The sequence below is a fragment of the Megalopta genalis genome, chromosome 6 (genome assembly GCF_051020955.1).
Source record: "Megalopta genalis isolate 19385.01 chromosome 6, iyMegGena1_principal, whole genome shotgun sequence".
NCBI lineage: Eukaryota > Metazoa > Arthropoda > Insecta > Hymenoptera > Halictidae > Megalopta > Megalopta genalis.
In genome coordinates, this window is record NC_135018.1 from 1471796 (window position 1) to 1497520 (window position 25725).

The following is a 25725-nucleotide window of genomic DNA, read 5'->3' on the forward strand; positions in this document are numbered from 1 at the left end:
CATAGGTTAGGATAGACAGTGATATACATATAATGAAGATACTTTTGTGTATTCAGTATAAAAATTACTGAATATATCAGCTAATATATGACTTAATTTATATATATTTAATCTATATATTATATATTTATATTACATGCTATATATTTAATTTAATTTATGTATAGATAATTTAAAATATTTCTGCACAGTTCAAACGAAGATAATTCTATATAATAACACTCTTTAATTATAAAATACAACCCCTGGCAAAAAAGTATTCGATCACCTTTTAAAACTGAACAATAACTTTTTCCAAAGTGATCTAAACGGCTTGAATTTTTTGTTAGTATTAAAGGGACTAGTTCAAGCAGTACAATGACTGACATAATTTGCTTTAAATTCTGCTGTTACTTAAAAATGACAGCGAAAGTTAAAAAATACTTTGAAACATGGAAAAATCGCCCGTGTCTGGTTTAAATTCGTCCAAAAAAACTGCGATTCTTTCGACGCTCGTCGATCCTCGAAATTTTCCAATTCGATCCGGACACTTCTGTTTGTACTTCCCGGAGCGTTGCCAATCGCTAGCTCATTAACACGATCATAAATACGTACACGGGCCGGATCGAACGATATGTATCGGCACGAATACACACGGCCCGACCGCTAATGGTCCGTAATGAGCGGCTCCGGTGCGCCGGTAGCTGTATGCAAAGAAGTCGATCTCGAAGGAACGCACGGAAACGGCACGGTAATTGGTCCGCGTGCACACGGAGCTGCGTCGAACTGTCAACAATGCGCGCGGCCGATCGGCGACCGGTTAATTCCGGGAACGGCCGATTAACCGGTCGACAGAAACGCATTAAGTGTCCGGCTCGCATGATGTCTAAGGCCGGTGAAATAATGAGGATGAATGCGTCGGAGACAAGCGCACGGAAAACATGCGAACAGCGCGCGCGCGCGGCATAGCGTTTCGAAGGATCCGGCCCGCGCTGCGCGCCGCCGCGCCGGTTCATATAAAATATTAACAAAGTGTTGCGGGGACCGTTGAAGCTACACATGGGAACCAGCGAACAAGCTCGTAAGTGCTTTACGTTGCGCGAGGACACGCGGAACATGCCAGACCGGGTTTATTTTTCAATCGCCGCGCGAACGATAAAACGTCCGACGTGCATTCTGGATGCACGAAGGCCGCGTCAGGTGCATCCGCGCGATTTATAAATTACTCTATAGTCGTTTGAAAGTTTTCGAATGGGTGCAGCTTATCGCTTCGCGGCGGCGGCCGCCGCGGCCGCGGCTCGTGTTTCAGGGTTACCGCCTCGTTATCTTACGAAACATCTCATTTCCTAGTGCACGGTTGTCGTCGAGATAAAAGGCGGAGTCGTCTTTTTTTAACGGAATTACACCACCCAGTCGCGGACTCTTTCGGCTGAAATATACAGCGGTCCGGGAATTCGCTTTCTTTGCTCCGGAATTATAGTCAAGTTTGACAGAGTCGAGTAAATTTCGTTGCTGAAAAAAGAGACAAAGTTCCCATTAAAGCTCCCAAATATAAAAAGCATCGACGTTATGGGTGGTTCGGTGCTGAGATACGGCGTTCCGAATACAAAATCATGAACTTTAACTTTTTAGGCACAATGCGCCACTATAGTGGCTTCCGCGGATGTCATCCTTCAGAACGATACGCCACTATAGTGGCTTTCGCGGATGTCATCTCTCTGGACGACGCGTCACTATAGTGGCTTGCTCTAGTAGCTAACTCGCTCATCAAATAATCCAAATAATCCCAAATAATCGTCTTCATATGCATTGTTTCACACTTCTTTTGTCTTCACATCGATTTACAACAGTTTACAGGGTGTCCCAAAAATGTCTCGCAATCCGGAAATGGCGGGTTCCTCGGATCATTTCAAGCAACTTCTTCCTTTTCAAAAATTTTCTCCGAGCCACCGTTAACGAGTTATTAACGAAAAACAGTGACCAATAAGAATCGAGTACGGCTGACGCGAGGCGGCCCAGCCAACCAGCGCGCGAAGCCCAGTTCCGCTCATTGACTCGATCGCCTCGCGTCAGCTGAGCTCGCCTCTCATTGGTCACTGTTTTTCGTTAATAACTCGTTAACGGTGCCTCGGAGAAAATTGTTGTAAAGGAAAAAGTTGCTTCAAATGGCCCGAGGAACCCGCCACTTTCGGATTGCGAGACATTTTTGGGACACCCTGTATATACAGACAGAATATACAGTATCAGACTCTGTACAGTACATATCAGACTCCGCCGTCCAGAGAAATAGCCTCGCGCAGAATTCAGCCGTACCTAAAAGGTTAAAGTAACATTCGCGTCAGCTGATACATTAAATCTAATTCCGATCGTTTCTCGATCCATGTTCGAGCAACGTTCAGTTTATAACAATTAGAACTTTGAGCAGCGTTTTAAGAAGACTGCCAAGGGCTGCAATTGCCAGACCTTTTTTATATGCAAGCTTAAACGATTGCTAATTTGTTGCAATCATATGAAAGCCCTTCTTAAACCACGTTGTTTCAGCTGAAGAAGTTTCCAATCGAACCGTTAGCGACAGAATAAATTAAGCTGATCGCGTCGCGTGGTCCACCCTGCATATAAAAATACATATGCAAATATTATAACAACGACATGTTGACATATCGGCACGCGCGTCTTGTACACCGTATTAATTGTACCATCGCAATTCCCGTCTAAATATGTACATACGTAAGCTTCTCTATTAACCGTTTTAATAACCCGCCTTTGAATTTGCAAACAATGGTCGTCGGACCACCGTTTCCTGGTGCGTCGAAAAAAGAAAAAAAAAAGCGAGAATCATTGTCGCGATGCTTGCGGGGACCAGCAGGTGTGAAAAGACGTTTGAACACGACGCGAGACGGTCAGTGTTACAATCAATATTCATGTATTCAAGTGTTGTAAATTAATGTGTAAGTGACGGCGCCTCGACAGCGTGACTTTGGCCATGAAATTTTCGAGGTCGCGGCGGAGAAGTCACCTTACAAATAATTTCACCGAAAATAATAATAAATTCGTCGTTTTACGGTCGGTTTAACCTGGCCGCGGGTCGCGGACCATTTCATGGGTGCACAGGGGTCATTTAGAGAGTGTGCGGTGTAAAATAAGAAAATTATACTGTACGAAAATGATCGACGTTGTTCAAATAATTGAAGCTGGCGACCGTTGAACCTACTGTCGAAGTGACATAATTATACGAGACATAATTATAAAAGCGTATTTGTTATAATTTATTATTCATATAATTATAATTTATTAGAATTTCATATTCATATAATTATAATTTACTAGAATTTATTATTCATATAATTATAATTTATTAGAATTTATTATTCATATAATTATAATTTATTAGAATTTAATATTCATATAATTATAATTTATTAGAACTTATTATTCACATAATTATAATTTATTAAAATTCATTATTCATATAATTAGAATTTATTAGAATTTATTATTCATAAAATTATAATTTATTAGAATTTATTATTCACATAATTATAATTTATTAGAATTTATTATTCATATAATTATAATTTATTAGAATTTAATATTCATATAATTATAATTTATTAGAATTTATCATTTATATAATTATAATTTATTAGAATTTATTATTCACATAATTATAATTTATTAGAATTTAATATTCATATAATTATAATTTATTAGAATTTATCATTTATATAATTATAATTTATTACAATTCATTATGAAAAGCATTTGTCATAATTTGGCGTTCCAATGGAATCGCTCGGAGGGATCTTTCGAGGCGATGAGTCCCGAGAAAACTATTTCAATCTCTATTCTTTGAACCCTAATCTGTAACCGATCGCCGGAACATCATTAGCGCGCGGGAGAAGCGACGAGAGGTCGCGTATAACGTTCGTATGGGGAAAGAATGTTGTCAAATCCTTTAACAAGGATTGTTGAATATCGCGCGTGTGTCGTATAAAAGAAAGAATTTCGAAAATGCATCGTAGCATTCCTTTGTGTCTGTGTTCTTTTCGTTCTTGTTACAAGGATTTTCGTGATAACGACATTTATGGACGTTTAAACGGAACAGCGTCCAATTTTTTGTCACTAAAAAGTCGGTTAAACGCCGTGAAATGAAATTCTCCCCGGGAACCTTACGGCGGTCCGCATTTAATGAGTCGACGATTTATTTTTATTTTATCGTCGTTGACGGTTCAACAATGCCGCGCGGTGTCCGTGGCTATTTTAATTGGAAATCTTCGACGACACGGTTGAAATTATTTACTCCGTTGTTCTCGGCGGACTGTTAATTAATTAAAGAAAGATTCCAGGATCCTTTTACGTTTTCTACTTCGTCCGTTTTATCAAAGCTCATTTCTAACTGCAAAAACTCCTCTTCCCAAATCGCCCACCTTTCTTTCCAAGCTGCGAGTCAATTAGGGAGAATTTACTGTACTTAACCCGTTAGCTGTGGCGCCACCTTTTCAGAGCGCGCACTCGTGTCGCGAGAATCGAGCGATGACGAGTATACTCGTCGAATATAGAGTCGGCGTCGCTGTTAAAATTTTGCATCAAAAGCATGGTTTTATTTGATAAAATTAACAGCAGTATACTTGTCGTCGTGAATACAATACAAAATACTGTCACTTCTCCACGACGAGTATACTCGTCGAACACAGAGGCACAGCGTCGCTGTTAAAATATTGCATCAAAAGCATGGTTTTTTTATAAAATTAACAACAGTATACTTGTCGTCGTAACACAAAATATTGTCAATTCTCCACGACGAGTATACTCGTCGAACACAGAGTCGATGTCGCTGTTAAAATATTGGATAAAAAGCATGGTTTTATTTGATAAAATTAACAACAGTATACTCGCCGTTGTAAATACAATACAAAATACTGTCACTTATCCACGACGAGTATACTCGTCGAACACAGAGGCAGCGTCGCTGTTAAAATATTGCATCAAAAGCATGGTTTTATTTTATAAAATGAACAGCAGTATACTTGCCGTCGTGAATACAATACAAAATACTGTCACTTCTCCACGACGAGTATACTCGTCGAACACAGAGTCGGTGTCGCTGTTAAAATATTACATCAAAAGCATGATTTTATTTTATAAAATTAACAACAGTATACTTGTCGTCGTGAATGCGATACAAAATACTGTCACTTCTCCACGACGAGTATACTCGTCGACCACAGCTAACTGGTTTGAAGGTGCGACGCTCGATTTGGATAACCCTATATATCGAGCGACACCGTGTACATATATTCTGTGCACACTGGAGGAGCATTTATTTTGTTGCACGTGTTCCGCGTGTTTCCTATTTTTCTTCGACCTTTGTCGCTCCAAATGGGACCGGGCAACAAGCGGCAATGCCGACGCAATATTCGTTGCGACAACAGAAACTCGAAGAAACTTCTTAGAAACACGCGCCAACGAGCGGCGATATTTTCAGGCAACACGGAACATTAAACAAGGGTTCTTTCCGACTTCTAAAGTCCTTTTAACTCTGAGCGCGCGCGAAAGGATTTGCTGAATTTTCATCGCATTTTCAGAGATAGATCGATCGAAAGAATAATTCTGACATTTCTGAGAGCAAAATTAAAGACTCGCGTGAAATAAAAAGTGCCGCGAGAATTTTCTTGACAGACGTGCTTTCCGGATCAGATATGCAAACGTTTCAAGTCCTGTTCGCGCTTGTATCGAACCGTAAAGAGGGTTTCGTTAATCTTTTGTCTTTCCACTTGCTTCGAAAGAGAAAGGTCAAAAATCACGTATCCGGTGAAGGGGTGACACATGTAGATACTACACAGGCATGTCGTACAGTAAATGCTACCAATGTAAGCGTTCGACTACTCTCGCGAGCCACTGTACATCTATGTATCAAGGAATCGCTTGTACAGTCGATTCGATCGCGATGATGTTTCTTAAAGGGGCAGCGATATTTTATCCTCCCGCGAATAAAGATAAGGAATTGTATTTAAAGTGCGGCGTTCGAGCGTTAAAGCACGGCGGATCGTTTGTCCGGGCTGACGTAATCAGCGCCGGCGACCTTCCGCAAGATTGCAAAAATCCGATTCAGAGCGTTTTACGGCGACCCAACAGCCGGATGACAAGCTGGGAAAAAAAGACGGCCGTAAAACCGGGCTCGGAAGGTACGAGCCTCTTTAAATTATTAACGGCACGACGCTCCGCGATCCCGTATCGCGAATAAATATTTTTACGCTTTTTCTGCCCTATAGCTCCTTTCTCCGCCGCGTTTAGGGATTTAGAAGTTTTTAGGTAGTTAGGAGATTGTTTGGAATTTAGGAGTCTTCAGGATTTAGAATTTTTTAGGGATTTAGGAGCTTGTTTGGTATTTTGGAGCTTTTGGGATTTAGGAGTCTTCAGGAATTTAGAAGTTTTTAGGGATTTAAGAGCTTCTTTGGTATTTTAGAGTTTTTGGGATTTAGGAGTCTTTAAGAATTTAAAAGTTTTTAGGTATTTAGGAGCTTTTTTGGTATTTTAGAGTTTTTGGTATTTAGGAGTCTTTAAGAATTTAAAAGTTTTTAGGTATTTAGGAGCTTTTTTGGTATTTTAGAGTTTTTGGTATTTAGGAGTCTTTAAGAATTTAAAAGTTTTTAGGTATTTAGGAGCTTTTTTGGTATTTTAGAGTTTTTGGTATTTTGGAGTCTATAGGGATTTAGAAGTTTTTTGGGATTTAGAAGACTTTAGGGACTTAGTACTAGGGAGTTTGCAGGAATTCAGTACTTTTTAGCGATTTAGAGCAACAACTGTTTTTAGACATAACTCTGACACAGCTTTAACATAACCTCGACATAACTCTGACATAACTTCGGCGCAGATGGCTCGTATTTTTGTAGCGAATTCTTCGCTCAGCACCGGCGAAATCGGGAATTTTGGAATACAGAAAATTCTCTCAAATTGTCCCACAGCTTCGAAACACAAATGAACAATTTGGGAAGAGGAGATACCATTATTCGAGTCTCGCGGTTCATTTTTTACTCTTTCCATTGCAAACGACGCCAACAGTCAACGACCTGTTCTACCATGACCTTCGGATGGCCTTGCCGTCGAAGAAAGTTAAATCAACGAAGCGATGCGCTGCTTCAGACGTTTCACACTTCCAATTGGCACGATGTAAACTAAAACGATTATCGACGGAAACATATGAGCCGTTTATTTTGAAAGTGGCATAAGTCACTTTTTCAAAAAAATCGAGTTAATGGTAACACTAATTAAAATTGAACGGTATCTTTTCATTTAAAAAAAAAGAAAAAGAAAAAAGAAGTGACTTATGCCATTTTCAAAATAAACGGCTCATATATCAATTCGTCGACTTCACTTTTCCACAGACGTCATTGCTCATCTTTCGAACGAGAAATTGAAATACCATTTAAAATACTATTTCGCCCAGCAGCTCTGCTCGCAACGCTCCATGTACAGGGTGTCCCAAGTTTTAATGTTCAAACTTTGTCAGTGTATCATGTGGCACGAAGTAAGAAAACATTGTTATATAAACACAGGTTATATAGAGCTTTATTAAGAAGTTATAACAAAAATTCAGAATAGGAATAGTAATCAACTTGCTGTTCCTGCGAGCATTGGCTCGAATAGATCAGCACATGCCGTGTGTTTATGTAAGCTGTGTTTAATAATACATTTCAAAATGTCTACCGTTGTCGACAAATACATGATTGACATCGATCGAAGATCGAATTTATGACCGTGTGAATTTCGTCTCTATTCTCTTTCATTTCATTGGACGAATTTTTGTTATAACTTCTTAACACTTTATCGACCGCTAGCCTATTTATCGGCTTTTCGATTGCCAATGTTTATCGATCGCTAGCCTATTAATCGGCTTTTCGATTGCCAATGCTTATCGACCGATAGCCTATTAATCGACTTTTAGCTATCGACGGTTTTCGCTTCTTTACTGTTTTGTTAGTAGCTGACCTCCTGTATGCTGACCTCCCCATATTCTTATGAATTATAATTATAATAATTATTATTATTTATTATTATTTTTAAAGGAATAAGCACAACACAATGAATAGCGAAAATTTAGCCGGTACTGGGAGCAAATGCGCGCGCGACTAAGCCAGTCCTTACTGAGTGGCAGCCTCAACCACGACCGGACGATAAAGTGTTAATAAAGCTCTATATGACCTATGTTTGCATAACATTTTTTTCTTACTTCGTGCCACAGAATATACTGATGAACATTAAATTTACATTAGAATATACTGATGAACATTAGAATATACCGTTGAACATTAAAACCTGGGACACCCTGTATAATGTATCAGTAACCATCAACCATCCGTCCGGACGAACGCGGAAACCTTGCCAATGACCTTCTTCGTTCGTCTCGTCCTGACAGAGCAGGGCCTTCACGATTCTTGCCCGATCTAATTAAAACCACGTGACGTGACTGACAGGTGCCCCAGGGTGAACGCACCTCCTCGACGGCCGGCGCGATGAATCGCGGCCGGCCGTGACACGAGACAAATTTGGTGCCGGTTCTCGATCGATTTTCGTCGACGATCCACGATCTCTGGATCGCCGTCTCTCCGGATTACGATCGTCCGAGAACGTCGTTGATAACGGCACACGCTCGATCGAACCGCCGAACGCGATTGGAGGAATTCGCGTGGGCGCGGGAACGTCGGGGGGAGGGGGGAAGCAAACGTTGGGCATCGGGCGATATAAACAATATGCAGGTGCGGCGACTTGAAAACGACGGCCCCGTCACCGGCGAGGAATCATGGTTTTTACTAGGCCGTGAATGAGCTCACGAGAGTCCGACTGGACGCCGCGAGACGCGACGCGACGGTGTTACGTGTGCCCGATCAAATTAGATTAGATAGTAACACCGGCTATATACCGTGGACGCTTGTCAGGCCACTGCCGCAACACCTTTCTCAACAATGGCATCGACTCGCGTCGTCGTCGACGTCGCACAGTGTTGGGAGCAGTGGACGAAAGTCGGAGAATCGGGGTCTAAAATTCAGAGCTCGATCAGTTTGTTGTGCTTGACGAGTATACTCGTCTTGGGGGAGTGGCAGTATTTTTTGTCGCAACGAGTATACTCGTCGTGGAGGAGTGGCAGTATTTTTTATCGTGATGAGTATACTCATCATGGGGAAATGACAGTATTTTTTGTCGTGACGAGTATATTCGTCATGGGGAAATGGCAGTATTTTTTATCGTGACGAGTATACTCGTGGAGACTTGGCAGTATTTTTTGTCACAACGAGTATACTTGTCATGGAGTAGTGGCAGTAATTTATGTCGCGACGAGTATACTCGTCGTGCGTAAAAAGTAGCGACCATTGGCTATTTATATAAATTGTAATATAATATTTAATATAATATAAATTATTATATAAATAATTTAATATAATATAAAATATTATATAAATAATTTAATATAATATAAATTATTGTATAAACAATTTAATATAATATAAATTATTATATAAATAATTTAATATAATATAAAATTGTAATATATAATAAGTATAAATTGTAATTTTATCCGATTAATCTGATTTTTATAAATAATGTTCAGTGTTAAACCGATAAAGAAGTTATGTCAAGCCAAAGTTGGTCGATGATCGTGCGACAATAAATTGTAATCGGAAAAACTTAGCGAACAACTTCTTATTTAATAAAGAAAAAAATTGAGATCATCTTAATTTTGTATTACTAAAATTATGTTTCGTTCTCCATAAATCGATGCACCTTTGTGTCCCCGTTAAAAAATATATTAGGACTCTTAGGTCGTAAATGGATTAGTTGAATATGTTGTTATTGAATGAGTTAAATGAATTAGTTTAGAAGTTACGAATTCTCTCATGAATTTTGTACGAATTTTGCCCATATGCATACGCTCGTTACGCTGTACGTCGTCGAGAAAGTGCCGAAAGCATGGTCGCCGCGGGACTCCGGTTCCCTAGCGTCCAAACACATTGTGCAACATCTGATTCGACAAACTAGTTTTAAGAGTTATTGGCCGTCTTCCGTGCGCGGTATTAATCGATGAGTTACAACTTCTGCGTCTACGAGAATATTTATTTTCTGCTACAAGTCGTAATTTGTCTACCGTGCAAACATTTAAAAGCATGGCTTAATGTTTTAACATTCGCATGGACACGGACAGGGAATTATTAATAATATATAATATAATAATATATTATATTATATATTATTTTATATATTATATATTATATTATTATATTATTATTATAATCGTGTCAATAGCGAATAATTATCATAATTATCATTATTATATTATTATAATTTATATTACATATATATATATATATATATATATATATATATATATAATAATGATAATTATAATAATTATTCGCTATTGACACGATTATAATAATAATATAATAATATAATATATAATATATAAAATAATATATAATATAATATATTATAATATAATTATAATAATATAATAATATAATATATAATATAATATATTATAATATAATAATGATAATTATAATAATTATTCGCTATTGACACGATTCGTTCCTGGGAATTCGGAGCTTAATTTTGTCCAGCTAATTGTGACATTCGAATCGCTGCGCGCTCTCGCGCGTAATAACACGCGGTCATTACGTGCCCGGAGGAGGATCAATCAATGCGGAGGAACGGTAAGATGTTGAGACTCGTCGTTGACGCATACGGGCCGCAATAATGTAATTAAAATACGGTAGGATACAGGCGAGAGAGCCGATAAGAATGACGATTCACGCAGGTGCGGCCGTTTTAAAGGTAAACTCAGCGCGAAAGAATCACGGATTTGAGAAGATGCAAGTGGGCGCAACTCAGGGTAATACCGTCGCCCCCGTTACCGATCGTTATTTCAACTCAACGCGCAACCGGCTGACCCACTTGCACGCAACTCGGGAAAAGAAAAAGAACCGGTCGCGTCGAACTTGACAGCTCGAAGCTTTTTCTTCGTGCTCGATGGAAAAGCTTGAAAAATCGAGCGATCGTCGACGAATCGTTCTGTAACCCTTCTTGTCCCGGAATGTAATTAGCGATCGAAGATCGCGATTAAAATCGTGCTAATAATCGTGATCGCTGATTTTATTAAGGGTAAATTGGAATAATGCAGATCATTGTCATCAAGGGCCATAATTAATTCAACAATCATTAGTCACGACACGATTATTATACTTTCGATCACGATCGAATCAGTGATTTATCTCAAATAACGCATAGTCATGTCGCGTGCTGTCTTGGAAGCCGCTTTCGATACTTCATTTGGATAACCTTATAGTTATATTTAGCAAGAGAAATTGTTTACTTTTCATCATTGTACAGGGTGTCCTAAAAATGTCTCGCGATCCGGGAATGGGAGATTCCTGAGATCATTCGAAGCAACTTTTTCCTTTGCGAAAATGCAATCCGCGGCTTCGTTTACGAGTTATTCACGAAAAACGCTGACCAATCGGAGAGCGAGCGCGCGGTCAGCGCTCCGCCCTCCGGCTAATGCCGCGTCGCGCTGGCTGTCTGACGCGCCCGCAGTGGTCACGAGGGCGGAGCGTCAGCCGTACGCGGCATTGGTCACAGTTTTTCATTAATAACTCCTAAACGAAGCCGCGGATTGCATTTTCGCAAAGGAAAAAGTTGCTTCAAATAGCCTCAGAAACCCCCTATTTCCAGATTTTCCACGATAGCGTCAATTCGAGGCATAATCTCGCGAGGGACAAGTTGGAAAAATGTGTGCCCGATGAGGATTACGTCAGCAGGGTCATATTCGAGGCAAATGAGAACATCGTCGCAACGTCGACCGTCGCAAAATGTGCCGAATGTGCTTGAAACCCTTGTTGCCGTTAGGTACGTTCGATTGTCGCGGGTTAGCCCGCGTGTGCAAGCCAGCTAGAGCAAATGGCACGAGCGTATCAGGTTCTGAGGAATCTACAAAAGAGGCCAATCAAGGTTGCGACTGGGTGCGGTGTGTAACACGCGCGCGTGTGTGTACACGCGGGGACATACGTGGATACAGCGGTGGCCGATCCCGCTTCCCCTTTCGCAGCCGGTCCAACCCGTTCGGTCCCAATGTAAGCGAGTCTTTTTCGACTAATTGTTTCCTTTGCGGCGCATTGTCCGTCAAGCAACGCTTTTGTTCCGACAGCGACCCGGACAGATTCAGCGGATTTCATTCCGGTCATTTCTCTCTTAGGCTTACGGTGCGGTGTCGCTGACGGTGCACTTCCCGCGCCCAAGGTCAATGCTGTACCTCGATAGTCTCTCCTCCAACGTGGAAAAATTCGCGCGGCGATCGTGCTCGTGAACTTCCACATTCTTTGTTACGATGGGCCACGAAACCGTCCGCGCCTCGAGGCCGAGTTTCTCCGATTCAATTAATAGATCCGTTGACGACCGCGCGTCGCGGACGCTTTCGATCGAATTACATTTGCGCGTACAAATACTGTAATCCTTCCAGCGGGCACGATGGACCGCGATTACTATACTGAAAAAAAGATACTCGCGCGCTTAGAAGGGACTGCGTTGTAATTCGTCGAGACATGTCTGCTGCATTCGAGTCTATAAACTACGTTAATAATATATTTAATAGTTTTATATAATATATTATAATATATATATATATATATATATATATATATATATATATTAATTTTATATATTTATATTAATATTATATTAATATATATAATATATATAATATATTATATATTTAGTAATTATATAATTAATAGTATAAATTTCCGCGCTCTCGTAAACTTGTTCTCGTCCAAGTAATTTATTATTTGTACTTTATTATTAGTTCAATATCTTGTCCCGATCGTACAGGAAGCGTAACGTGAGCAGAGAATATGATTGGAGTACTTAACGTTATTATTCTTCCAGTTATCATTATGATTTCGAGTGAAATGACTTTTGTAAGGACCGTCCATTAAATTCTGTTGAGAAATGCCGATGTATATCGTGCCGTATCGATGCGGATCGAATCTGCGGAGAAATAGAAGAAAGAAAAAAATAGAATTTCACCGCAATTACACGTCCACGGTAATAATTTTAATAGTCGTACCGTTGCATCAACCTTGTAATTAGAAATCAACTGTCTGTCACCGTGGACGATCTATTTCTTACGATTATTACACGTTACGTGTATGTGTAGGCTTCGTGACGTTTACACACCGTTGTAAAAGTTTCATTTGAAAAAGGACAAACTGGATTAAGTATTGAAGCAATCTGATATTAAATATTTTGCAAGTTCTTCGCAATTTTTAAACCATTCGACGAGTATTCTCGTCGTGACACAAAACACTGTCACTTCTCTATGACGAGTATACTCGTCGTGGCACAAAATGCTGTAGTTTCTCCATGACGAATATTCTCGTCGTGACACAAAAATACTGTCACTTCTCCACGACGAGTATTTTCGTCACGACATAAAATACTGTCACTTCTCTATGACGAATATACTCGTCGTGACACAAAATACTGTAATTTTTCCATGGCGAATATTCTCGTCGTGACACAAAATACTGCTATTTGTACCCAACGAGTACTCTCGTCACGACACAAAATACTGCCACTTCTCCACGACGAATATTGTCGTCGTGACGCAAAATACTGTCACTTCTCTGTGACGAGTATACTCGTCGTGACACGAAATGCTCTAGTTTCTCCATGACGAATATTCTCGTCGTGACACAAAAATACTGTCGCTTCTCCACGACGAGTATTTTCGTCACGACATAAAATACTGCCACTTCTCCACGACGAATATTCTCGTCGTGACGCAAAATACTGTCACTTCTCTGTGACGAGTATACTCGTCGTGACACGAAATGCTCTAGTTTCTCCATGACGAATATTCTCGTAGTGATACAAAAATACTGTCGCTTCTCCACGACGAGAATTCTCGTCACGACACAAAATACTGTCACTTCTCCATGACGAATATTCTCGTCGTGACACAAAATACTGTAATTTCTCCCCGACGAGTATTCTCGTCACGACACAAAATACTGCCACTTCTCCACGACGAATATTCTCGTCGTGACACAAAATACTGTCACTTCTCCACGACGAGTATTCTCGTCGTGACACAAAATACTATTACTTCTCCACGACGAGTATTCTCGTCACGACACAAAATACTATCACTTCTCCCCGACGAGTATACTCGTCGAACGCAGCTAACTAATTAAATAGAAATTTCTCTCATGGCTTCTCCGATCGTCCAGTGACTCAGAGCACGCGATTTTTCCTCCGGGCATCCTCGAGGCGATTAAAAATACCAATTAATAAGCGAGGATCTTCTCGCAACAATGATCATTTCATGGATCTGTCAAGGCCGGCGCGTGGAACTCTCGGTTATTCCCACGCCTCTTTAGAAAGAAAAAACATCGTGAAATGATCGTCGAGCTAAACTAATCGCGTTCCGACAAATGGATACCTTGATAGAGCTCTGTTTAGCGGGTATACTTACGCGGGTGCCCAGCTGAATTATTATGTAGCAATGTGCTACAGTATTGTGCAACAATGGGCAACGAGCAACATCGAAATCGCTGTTGCAGCAACACGCGACACAAGGATTTAGAAATTCGACGTTTTAATGGATCCAAAGATTAACGCCGAATTTGGAGCAACGCGAAAAAAAATGTTACAGCAACATGGCGCTGGGCATGTTGCGCAACCTCTTTCAAAGTAGACGCAATTTAGCAGAACGTAACGTTTGATGTTAATTGCGATAGAAATAACGAAGCAGAGTTCTCCCTTTCTACACAAAAATTCGCTAAGATTACAATGCTTGCACTTCTGTGCACAAAAACTTCAGCCTGAAATTACATAAAGTATGAAATACGTGTTCGTGAATTTTTTACTTTTCGCCGTTTAACAATAACTATAACTCACGATTTTTTAGATAACAGTACAATATTTATTGCAATATTTTTATACTTCGAAGTTACAAAGTGCGTTATATTATAATAACGTTTATTATAATAAAATTGTTTAAACCGGTAAGTTTCATTTTAATCTGCGCGCACAGGTTTGTAATTGTCGTTTTTCCGTTGCATAAATTTCGTTGTATTTAAGGAAAAAAAGATAGAGCCGATAGAGAGTTAAGAGATCCAACGTATCGAGACAATCGCGTGCTGTTTTCTGCAGGCGTCTTTCATCGAGAATGTGCAGCCGTGCACGCTGAAACGAGGTTTGTCATCGATAAAAGTAAGGGTCAGTTTTCAATGTCTCGCCAGCGAAAGTTTAACTAGCATGCGTACGCCCGGCAATGCTTACACAATGCACAGTGGCGTAATTTCGTACCCGGGGACACCGTAATAAATGTTTCAGTCCTCCCACACTCCAGTTCTATATAATTTACGTAAGGTGTGCAAGCATGCTTTATATAGACAAACAGGAAAGGTGTAGCTAGGCGGCAATATCGGCTTTTATATTTCTTTCGCGCGTAACAAACGCTTCTTGAAAAGCAAATTTCGCCCATTTAATAGTTACAAATCTAATTGGAAAGCCGCGAAAAATTGAATAAACCGCACGTATTATATACAGGGTGTTCGTGCGAAAGCAACGAATCTATCGGGTTGGCAACTAAGTAATTGCCGATTTCAGTTATAGATGTCTCTCACTCCCATTGTTATGATATCCGTAAATGTTATATTATAAAATTATTATTATTATTATTATGTTATTTTTTATTATCCGTGAATGTTAGCAACTGGACAGATTGAATGCAGCGGTCAAGGAAAAGCGAACAGAATTGGACAATCGTAAAGGTGTCATTTTCCAGCAGGACAATGCTAGGCCGCACACGTCTTTGTCCACTCGGCAAAAATTCATGGATATTGGTTGGGAATTGATGTTACACCCACCGTATAGCCCTGATCTCGCGCCATCGGATTACCACTTATTTCGATTCCTGGACAACTCCCTTCCTGGTAAAACTTTTAACGACGATGACGCTGTAAAATCTCACTTAACTCAGTTTTTGGCCGAAAAGGATCAGACTTTCTACGAGCGTGGAATTTTCAAGTTGTCGGAGAGATGGCAAAAGGTCATCGAACAAAATGGGAAATACATTACAGATTAAACTTCGTACCAAGTAAAAAAAAATTTTTATTTCATTGAACAAATCGGCAATTACTTAATTACCAACCCAATAAATAATTTAAGAGCAACAGATCTTCGTGGAAAAATGTTAAATGCAAAAGCTACCCGTTCTCGACCGTCAAACACAACTATTTGGAAACCTTTTGGAAATTTTTTTAATTACAGATATTTATTTTACAGGAAGAAACAATAAATCTTTTTACCGGTAATTTCTCTTCTCTGTTTCAAGATATAAAGCATGTTTAAGATAAACTCTATCATTTTATCTTGGGAACGGCGACAGTTTATTGGCAACTGTAAAAATCAGCCGCGAGGCTCGAACAATCGTATCTTCTTTTTCCAAATTGTCCATTTTTGTTTACAAGTTCGAGGAAAATTAGGGAGAATTTACTGTACCTCCACGGGATATAAATGAACCGTTCATTTTGAAAGTGGCATAAGTCACTTTGTTTTTAAGTCGATATACTTAAGGGTTTGCGTTTTAACACGTTTCAAAATATGGATGCTAACTTTCGAGAAGATTTACTTGTATTTGTTATCTCAGGATACCGATATTTTTCTCAGTATAAATAATTTCGTATAAACATGAAAAAATCACCACTTTTCATCACGGTAAAGTGACTTATGCCACTTTCAAAATAAACGGCTCAAATTTGTCTTGCATAATCCCCTCGAATAACGCAAAATATAATAATATCTCCCGTAAATGCCAAATTTCGGATTGCTGTGAATTTCCCTGTGCTCTAATCCTTTTCCGTCGATCGTCCCAGTATTCTCGGATCTTTCTCCTCGAATCTCCGAACATTTCCGGTAGAGATTACTCTCCACGTTCGATTCCTCGTTCGTCCATACATCAGGATGCCAAATTACTGCAGATAATCGTAATCCGAGCACATCTGGCCAGGTAACGAACATTATCCCGCGAACGATCTCGCCGTAAGCAATGGCGGAGCGTGGCACAATGCCGCGACGTATTCCATACACATATATACACCTATAGACCGTTCCCCGGGGCCCGAAGCCGTCCATCAAATCGAAAATGAACAACATCACTGAATCACGCACACAGGGTCGCGCGACCTTTCGCTCGTGCAAGAAAAGGTCGCGGCGAAGTGTGCCGATGAACGCGAATATCGTCGCAACGACGCGACGCGACGCGACACGCGACACGCGAAACGATACGACGCGACGCGACGCGACACGACACGACGAAAGGGCGGCCCGTCTCGTTTCGGGGTCTATTTTAAAGCAACCGGTGCCGCCGTGCGATACGATCTTCCGCTACAAACCCATTAAGGACAGAGGTGAAAACGTTTACGTGCATTCTTTTTTTCGGTATTGGATAATCGTGAAGTCACGCGAGCCAGCGACGAAGCAGGGCCGACCTGTTGCCTCGGATCGACGAAAATGAACGAGAACGGGGACGGGAACGGGAATGCGAACGGGAAAGGGAACGAGAACAGGAGAGAGAGAGAGAAAGAGAGAGACAGACGGAAAGAAAGAGAGAGACGGAGAGAGAGAGAGACGGAGAGAGAGAGAGAGAGACGGAGAGAGAGAGAGAGAGAGAGACGGAGAGAGAGAGACGGAGAGAGAGAGAGAGAGACGGAGAGAGAGAGATGGAGAGAGAAAGAGACGGAGAGAGAGAAAGACGGAGAGAGAGAGAGAGAGAGAGAGACGGAGAGACGGAGAGAGAGAAAGAGAAAGACGGAGAGAGAGAGAGAGAGAGAGAGAGAGAGAGACGGAGAGAGAGAGAGAGAGAGAGAGAGAGAGATAGAGAGAGAGAGAGAGAGACGGAGAGAGAGAGAGAGAGTCGGAGAGAGATAGAGAGAGAGAGAGAGAGAGAGAGACAGAGAGACAGAGAGAAGACCGACAGACACCGAGGCGTTATTTCTGTAAGAAAGTAACGGATGGACGCGCGATAAGTATTCAGGTCATTGAGCGGTCGGGAGGCGTCTCGTATCAGATACATCATCTTAATGACTTCCTCGTGCGTGGGCGAGTGTTTGCATTCTTCGACGTGGTCCCCGACGGCCATGGTTAACGACCGCCGCGACGTTTTCGATGCCTGGCGCCATCGAACGCGATTTGTCTTCGACTTTCGTCACCGCGATTCGATCCATGCGAGCTTTCGAAGCCAACGCTCGCTGCCACGGCTACTTTTGGCAACTCCGGGACCCACGGCGGCACCCAAACCCTTTCTGGTTCCTGGATCTTGCATGCTACAGTAATGTCTCTCTAATTGACGCCCAGATTGACCACAAAAGTGGACAATTTGGGAAGAGGAGATACGATTATTCGAGCCGGTTTATTTTTAATAGTTATAAATTATCCGCAATTATAAAAACGAGTCGCAAGGCTCGAATAATCGCGTCTCCTCTTCCCAAATTATCCATTTTTGTGGGCAATCTGAGCGTCAGTAAGGGAGACATTACTGTACCATGCTATATGCATCCCCTCCCCTCCTTCGTGTAACTTAAAGTTGTTATTATTATTATTATTATTGTTATTATTATTATTATTATTGTTGTTGTTGTTGTTGTTATTATTATTACTATTATTGTTGTTGTTGTTATTATTATTATTATTATTATTACTACAATTGTTCAGTGTTATTGTTGTTATTAATGACATCGGTCTTATTATTATTATTACTACTTGTTCATCGGTATTGTTATGGCTACGTTATTCTTGCCATACTCGAGAAATATGTTTATTATTTAATTTACTGTACTATTTAACACTAGATTTACAGAAAACGACGTCGAAACAACGGGTCACTAATTCTTGAATTTACGATTATTCATTATCGTAAAGACATATTTGTGGGTTATTTATTCAATTAATACGTTACTTGAGGCAAATATTACAACAACACTTCAGAACTGTTACAGTAACAAAATCAGAATAAATGTCTCATTGTTACTTTTATAAACTGATATGAAACAGCTGTTTTTTGGACTCCGTAAATGTAGTGTTAAGTTCGTCAGAGCTGCTGTAGCATTATTGAAAAATGTTTATCACACCCCTCCCTGAATCTTGCGTGTTAACAGCTAAACGTAATGAAAGAAAAAAAAACAGATCATCAATTTACATATAATGTCATAAATTACAGTAATTTACATAATTACAGTAATGTCTCTCTAATTGACGCTCAGATCGTGCACGAAATTGGACAATTTGGGAAGCGGAGATACGATTATTCGAGCCTTGCAGCTCGTTTTTATGGTTGTCGATAATTCGTAACTATAAAACGAGGCGCAACACTCGAATTAATCCCGTCTCCCCAAATTGTCCATATTTGTGCGCAATCTAAGCGACAATAAGGGAGACATTACCGTAACGCTTTTCTTTTTGCACGCGTTCTCAATCCGGTGCCGCGGAAATTGGGACACCCGCGGAAACAGGGACGCCAATCCTCCGTTCGAGACGAAGAAATCGAAGTGCCCGTATTGTGCTGGTTTCAAAACGAAACGAACTACGTAAATAAGTAAGTAAGTAACGGTTACACAATATGCGTATAACTGAAATGAATATTCGTCGTCTTAAATTTATGACGGCTACCGTGCTCGCGTGTATGGTTACGCGAACGGTTCGTCCGAATGGATATCCTTGCACCGAAACGCCGCGGCGACGGCGACATTATTACGTGAAACGAAGCGTTCCCATGGAGGACAAAAGCAATCTCGCCGAAGTCACGAACAGAGGTGTCTACCGAGCGAACAGTAAATCAACGGGCCCGCGAGACGGAACGACAGACGTCACCGTTTCGCGCCTAAGTCGATAATGAAGATATCGCCGCAATTAATCTCGCCGGAGAACGGAAACCCGCGACGCGACTCGACGCGACGGCTTGATTACAAGCCATTATAGGACTCATCGAGTAATTTCTCGCGATACGGTTTCGCGTTACAACGGCCGTTACACCGTCGGTCCATAAATCGTCCAGCCTCGATGCTCCTCCTCGCGCGGAGGAGCGCGTGAACGCACGCGCGCGGCGCGACCTGCACGAAATACGATTGCGACGAGGATCGTTAACTAGCGGCAATCTTTGTTTTATAATCCGTGAAATAGGGCCCGATAAACGGACCTCGCTTCGTTCATTCTTCGAACGGCCGTTTTTTGCGGCCGGACGGTTGCGCGCGGGAACGTGCGCACGTCGCCGAGAATCGTGGACGGAAATTCGCGTGGTCCAGTTACGGGGATGAAGCAAAAATGTAATTATAATTCTTCATGTAAATGTAATTCTTCTCGCGTAAATTTGAGATCTCGTTTAGGCGAATCTGTCGCAACGAGGTCGACCTTTGTAAACGATATCTCGAAAGAATCGACGATCCGATCGCGACGGACTTGATAAAAGTGAAACGGAATATCAGGATTCCAGGATATCAGCCGGTAGCTTTGTATAGTGACTCGCGCTGAACATTGGCGTCACGATTATGCAGTGAAATAAAGCGAAAAGTCAATACACACACACATCGAAAAATAATTACAGTAATTTCTCCCAGAAATGCCAAATCTCGGGCTGCTCTGAATTTCCCTTCTAATTTCCCTGAATTTCCTAGTGCTACGCCTATGGAATTTATTGCTACGTCGATGCTGGGAGAAATTGTTGTACTCTGTTTGGGTTGTTTTTTACTATCATTTACAGTAACTCGTGCTTCGCCGTACGGTTCGAGATATTTTAAATCAATTCTATATACTAATTTTCTGCTCCGACGTATATGTTTATATACATATATGTACGTAGGTAGTCCCATCGCATAAATCCTTAGATTAAACAGTGTCAATATTGTAAGGGTTATAAACAATAAATGTAATAAACGCTACAGAGTGTAATATCATGTAAATTTCATCAGGCACGAATATATGAATAATTAAATTTCGTACAAGGAAGCATAATGAGCCACGAACAGCAACGTGTTAGCTGCATTTTAAAGTACACAGAATTTGTAATTTCGTTAATTACAGCGGCGACGCTGATTTATTTTTCCGTGCTCTACCAATAAATGAGCCGTTTATTTTGAAAGTGGCATAAGTCACTTTAACGTAATGAGAAGTGGTGATTTTTTAATGTTTATACGAAATTATTTATACTGAGATATATCAATATATATTGTATTATCAATAGATATATCAATATATATTTTATTATCAATAGATATATCAATATATATTTTATTATAAATAGATATATCAATATATATTTTATTATCAATAGATATATCAATATATATTTTATTATAAATAGATATATCAATATATATTTTATTATCAATAGATATATCAATATATATTGTATTATCAATAGATATATATCAATGTATATTGTATTATCAATAGATATATCAATACATATTGTATTATCAATAGATATATCAATACATACAGTATCCTGAGATAACAAATACAAGTAAATCTTCTCGAAAGTTAGCATCCATATTTTGAAACGTGTTCAAACGCAAACCCTTAAATATATCGACTTAAAAACAAAGTGACTTGGGCCACTTTCAAAATAAACGGCTCATTTATATCCCGTGGACGTACAGTAAATTCTCCCTAATTTTCCTCGAACTTGTAAACAAAAAAATGGACAATTTGAAAAAAGAAGATACGATTGTTCGAACCTCGCGGCTGATTTTCACAGTTGCCAATAAACTGTCGCCGTTCCCAAGATAAAATGATAGAGTTTATCTTAAACATGCTTTATATCTTGAAACAGCGAAGAGAAATTACCGGTAAAAAGATTTATTGTTTCTTCCTGTAAAATAAATATCTGTAATTAAAAAAATTTCCAAAAGTTTTCCAAATAGTTGTGTTTGACGGTCGAGAACGGATAGCTTTTGCATTTAACAGTTTTCCACGAAGATCACAAAGTGATTTATGCCACTTTCAAAATAAACGGCTCAAATGTAGACAATCGAATCACGAAATTAACATTTTATTGTTAAAATTAGCATTAAACGAGTACTCGATTCGGACGTTCGTTATTCCAGTTTTGCAAGTTCGATTGTTATTTTCTTACCGATTTACATTGTACAATAAAACTTTATAGCCCGTCCAACAAATAAATAAATAAGTAAATAAATAAGCATTCTAATTACATTAAACTCGTCGCATCGGTTCGATCGTCAGTCACGAAAATACGCGAAATGCTTGCAGAAATATAATTTGTGCAGCAAATTCTCCATAATCGACGCCCGAATTGTGCAGAAAAAATGGACAATTTGGGAGATGCAGGTACGATTACTCGAGCCTCGCGGCTCGTCTTAATAATTGCCGATTGTTAACCACCATCAAAACGAGTCGCAAGGCTCGAATAATCGTACCCCCACCTCCCTGCCCCCGAAATTGTCCACTTTTGTGTACAATCAGAGCGTCACTTAGGGAGAATTTACTGCACAATCTGCGATAATCGCGCTGCCGAAAGATTTCAGAAAATTCCGAGGGCGCGGTTCAACGTAGAATAATCGTTCCCGATCAAATATTCATCATTAAAATTGACAAATTACAGACGGGAAATGTAACGGGTGGCCGCTAAACGCGCCGCGTTCGAGCGCGCCGTAACAAGAACAAAATGATCGGCTTACGTCGAAAATGATGGTGATCGTATGCAAATCCCGGTTATTATCGACGGTCCACCGATTTAATCAGGTAACTTCTTTGATAATTATATGAAACGGTCTCGCGGTCCTGTTATAATACCAGATAATCATCGCACATGTCCTTCCGTTTTTCGATCCGATATTGATTACGAAAATAAGCGCGCACGGTTTCGTGCAAACACATTATTGCCAATTTATACGCTAATGAAACGGCCGTTCTTTTTTCACAATACGACTCTGTTTGTTCTTTTTTATGCCGACAAATGGTCGTCGCTAATCAACCGCTGTCTATTTTCTTTTCTCTTTTTATGATAATTATTAGGATTCGCGAGAAACGAATGCCGCGCGCACGATTTATCACGTATCATACGCTCTAATGTATTTCCAATTTCTACGGTTATACGTGCACGGTATATATGTATATGTATATGTATATGCATGTAGGTGTACTTATGTGGCTGCACGAACGCGTGCAGAGCTTCGTGGCCGCGATCATTATGAAATCAATTGTTCCGAGCGTCTTGACGACAAACCGTTCGTGTTGAACAGTTTCTTAGCGCGGCCTTGCGATATTACGTCAGGAAAGCAGAGCAGGAGAGCAGCTTTATTCCACGGATAGTGGGTCTAGAACGAGAAACGTGAACCGCGTGCCCCGTGTCAGCTCTAACTCGGTCTTTGATCGTGTGTGATCGTGAAAGGCTCGTTCGAGATACTAAGCAGACACCGTTAGCCGTGTCTCGCGGAGCGGACCGAAACGCCGAAACGCTGGCCGATCGTGGAAAACGTTGGAAATTTGTTCGAAATGTTGTTTGAAACGCTTTATGCCGCGGCTATTAAGATCACCGATCACGAATCTAACGTCAGATTAATTTTTTAATCAACTTTTCCTTGATAATAAGTTCTAATATATAATAATATATAATATTATATATTATTAAATTATAATATATTATTAAATTATAATATATTATAATATAATATTATATATTATTATATATTAATTAAGTAAACTTTTACTTAATAGTAAGTTCTAACATATAATAATATATAATATTATATTATAATATATTATAATTTAATAATATATAATAATATGTAATATTATATTATAATATATTATAATATATAATATTATTATATATTAGAACTTATTATCAAGGAAAAGTTGATTAAAAAGTTAATCTGACGTTAGATTCGTGATCAGTGATCTTGATAGCCGCGACATAAAGCGTTTTAATATAATATTATATAATTAATTTAATATAATATCATTATATTATAATTTATTATTACATATAATTTAATATAATATAATATAATATTATATATTAATAATAAGTTCTAATATATAATAATATATGATATTATATTATAATATATTATTAAATTATAATATTACAATTTATAACATATAATATATACTGTAGATTCGGTTAAACTGCATTAAAGTCCAAGATACTCCGTACAAAAAGCGTGAAAAATCGCCACAATTCTCACCCTGCTTTATATCCGTAACCTCAAGCGACCTTGAGCGGCCATGGCCACTGAAATTTTCTCGAGGGAGATCGCGATCGTAGGTGATCCATGGTTCCGCATAAAAAAACGAACGCGTCCTTCAGATAAAGCAAACGTGTTCGCCGCGAAAAAATGTTTTGCATCACGCAACGCCTTCGCCTTTCCCCCACCCTCGCCAGCCTATAATTATTGTATATATGTATTTTATTTTATATTTCTGTTCGAATCGAATATTTCGTAGATCATTTGCATAGAAAGAATATATAGCACTTCGACACTTTTCACCGACGTCTGCAAGAAATCTGGACATCTTTGCACCTCCCAATGTCTCCCTAATTGACGCTCAGTTTGCACAATGCTCGAACAATCGTATCTTCTCTTCCCAAATTGTCCGTCTTTATGCATAATATTAGGTCTACCGGAAAGTTCTGTCCGTTTTCGAATTGAAATATAACACAACTTTCATACATTTAATAATATTTATCGTAGAATATACTTTCCATCGTTACTTATGACTTCTTGCCAGCGTGATGGCAACTTGTAAACGCCATTTTTAAAAAATGATTTATTTTTAGAGGCGAAGAACTCAAGTAGTGCTTGGTCGACATCAGCTTCAGTTTTGAATTTTTTTAATAAATAAATAAATAAATTTAATAAATAAAAAGTTTTGCAAACAAGTGATAATCGGAGGGTGCTAGGTCCGGGGAGTATGGTGGATGCGACAGAATTTCCCAGCCTAGCTCTGCGATTTTCTGACGAGTCGCCAAAGCAGCACGTGGTCTGGCATTATCATCGGTAGCCATGTTTTCACGATCGCGTCTCGCTTAATAACGACACGAGACATCTTTGTTTCAGTTTATTTAGGAGAGTACACGTGTGTAAATACAATGATAAAGAGAGATAGTCGTATATGTCTCAAATCAACATGTGCATATGGATTGAAACTTGAAGTGACACTATCGGACAGAACTTTCCGGTAGACCTGATACAAGCAGAACGTCAATTACAAAGAATTTACTGCATATGGTTTGACTCTGCCTCCTCGCTACTGCGATATTTTTTTAGAAGACAATGCCAGACGTGGTCTAATCATTTAAAAAAAATTATTCGGTTCGAAGAAGTGTTCGAACAGGCTTTCGCGAGCCATTGCACAATGCAGTCACGACAAAAGTCGAGTTCGATTCTTCGGGCTGGGCAAAATAGGCGAATAAATGCCAGGCTATTTAACAGAGAGTACTATAAATCCGACTGAATCTAGTAACTGGATCATTTGCGAGAAATAGGAGCCGAATACGGACGATCGAGCGACGGTTAAACAATTTTGCAAAATTAAAAACGATCCATGCCGATTCTTGCCCATCTTCCAATGCTTCGAATTTCTGTCGAAAATTCCGCAGCTTATTATAATAATAGGAGCATTCTGAAGCGGGCCATTTTACCAGAAGGGAGACACTTTCGTCCGTAA

General features: G+C 39.6%; 1 protein-coding gene across 1 annotated transcript in view; it reads right to left on the reverse strand.

Annotated features, from left to right (window-relative positions):
- Positions 1-25725, reverse strand: part of LOC117225598 (uncharacterized) — a 91794-nt gene that overhangs the window by 11740 nt on the left and 54329 nt on the right. The gene's annotated exons all lie outside the window — the stretch shown is intronic.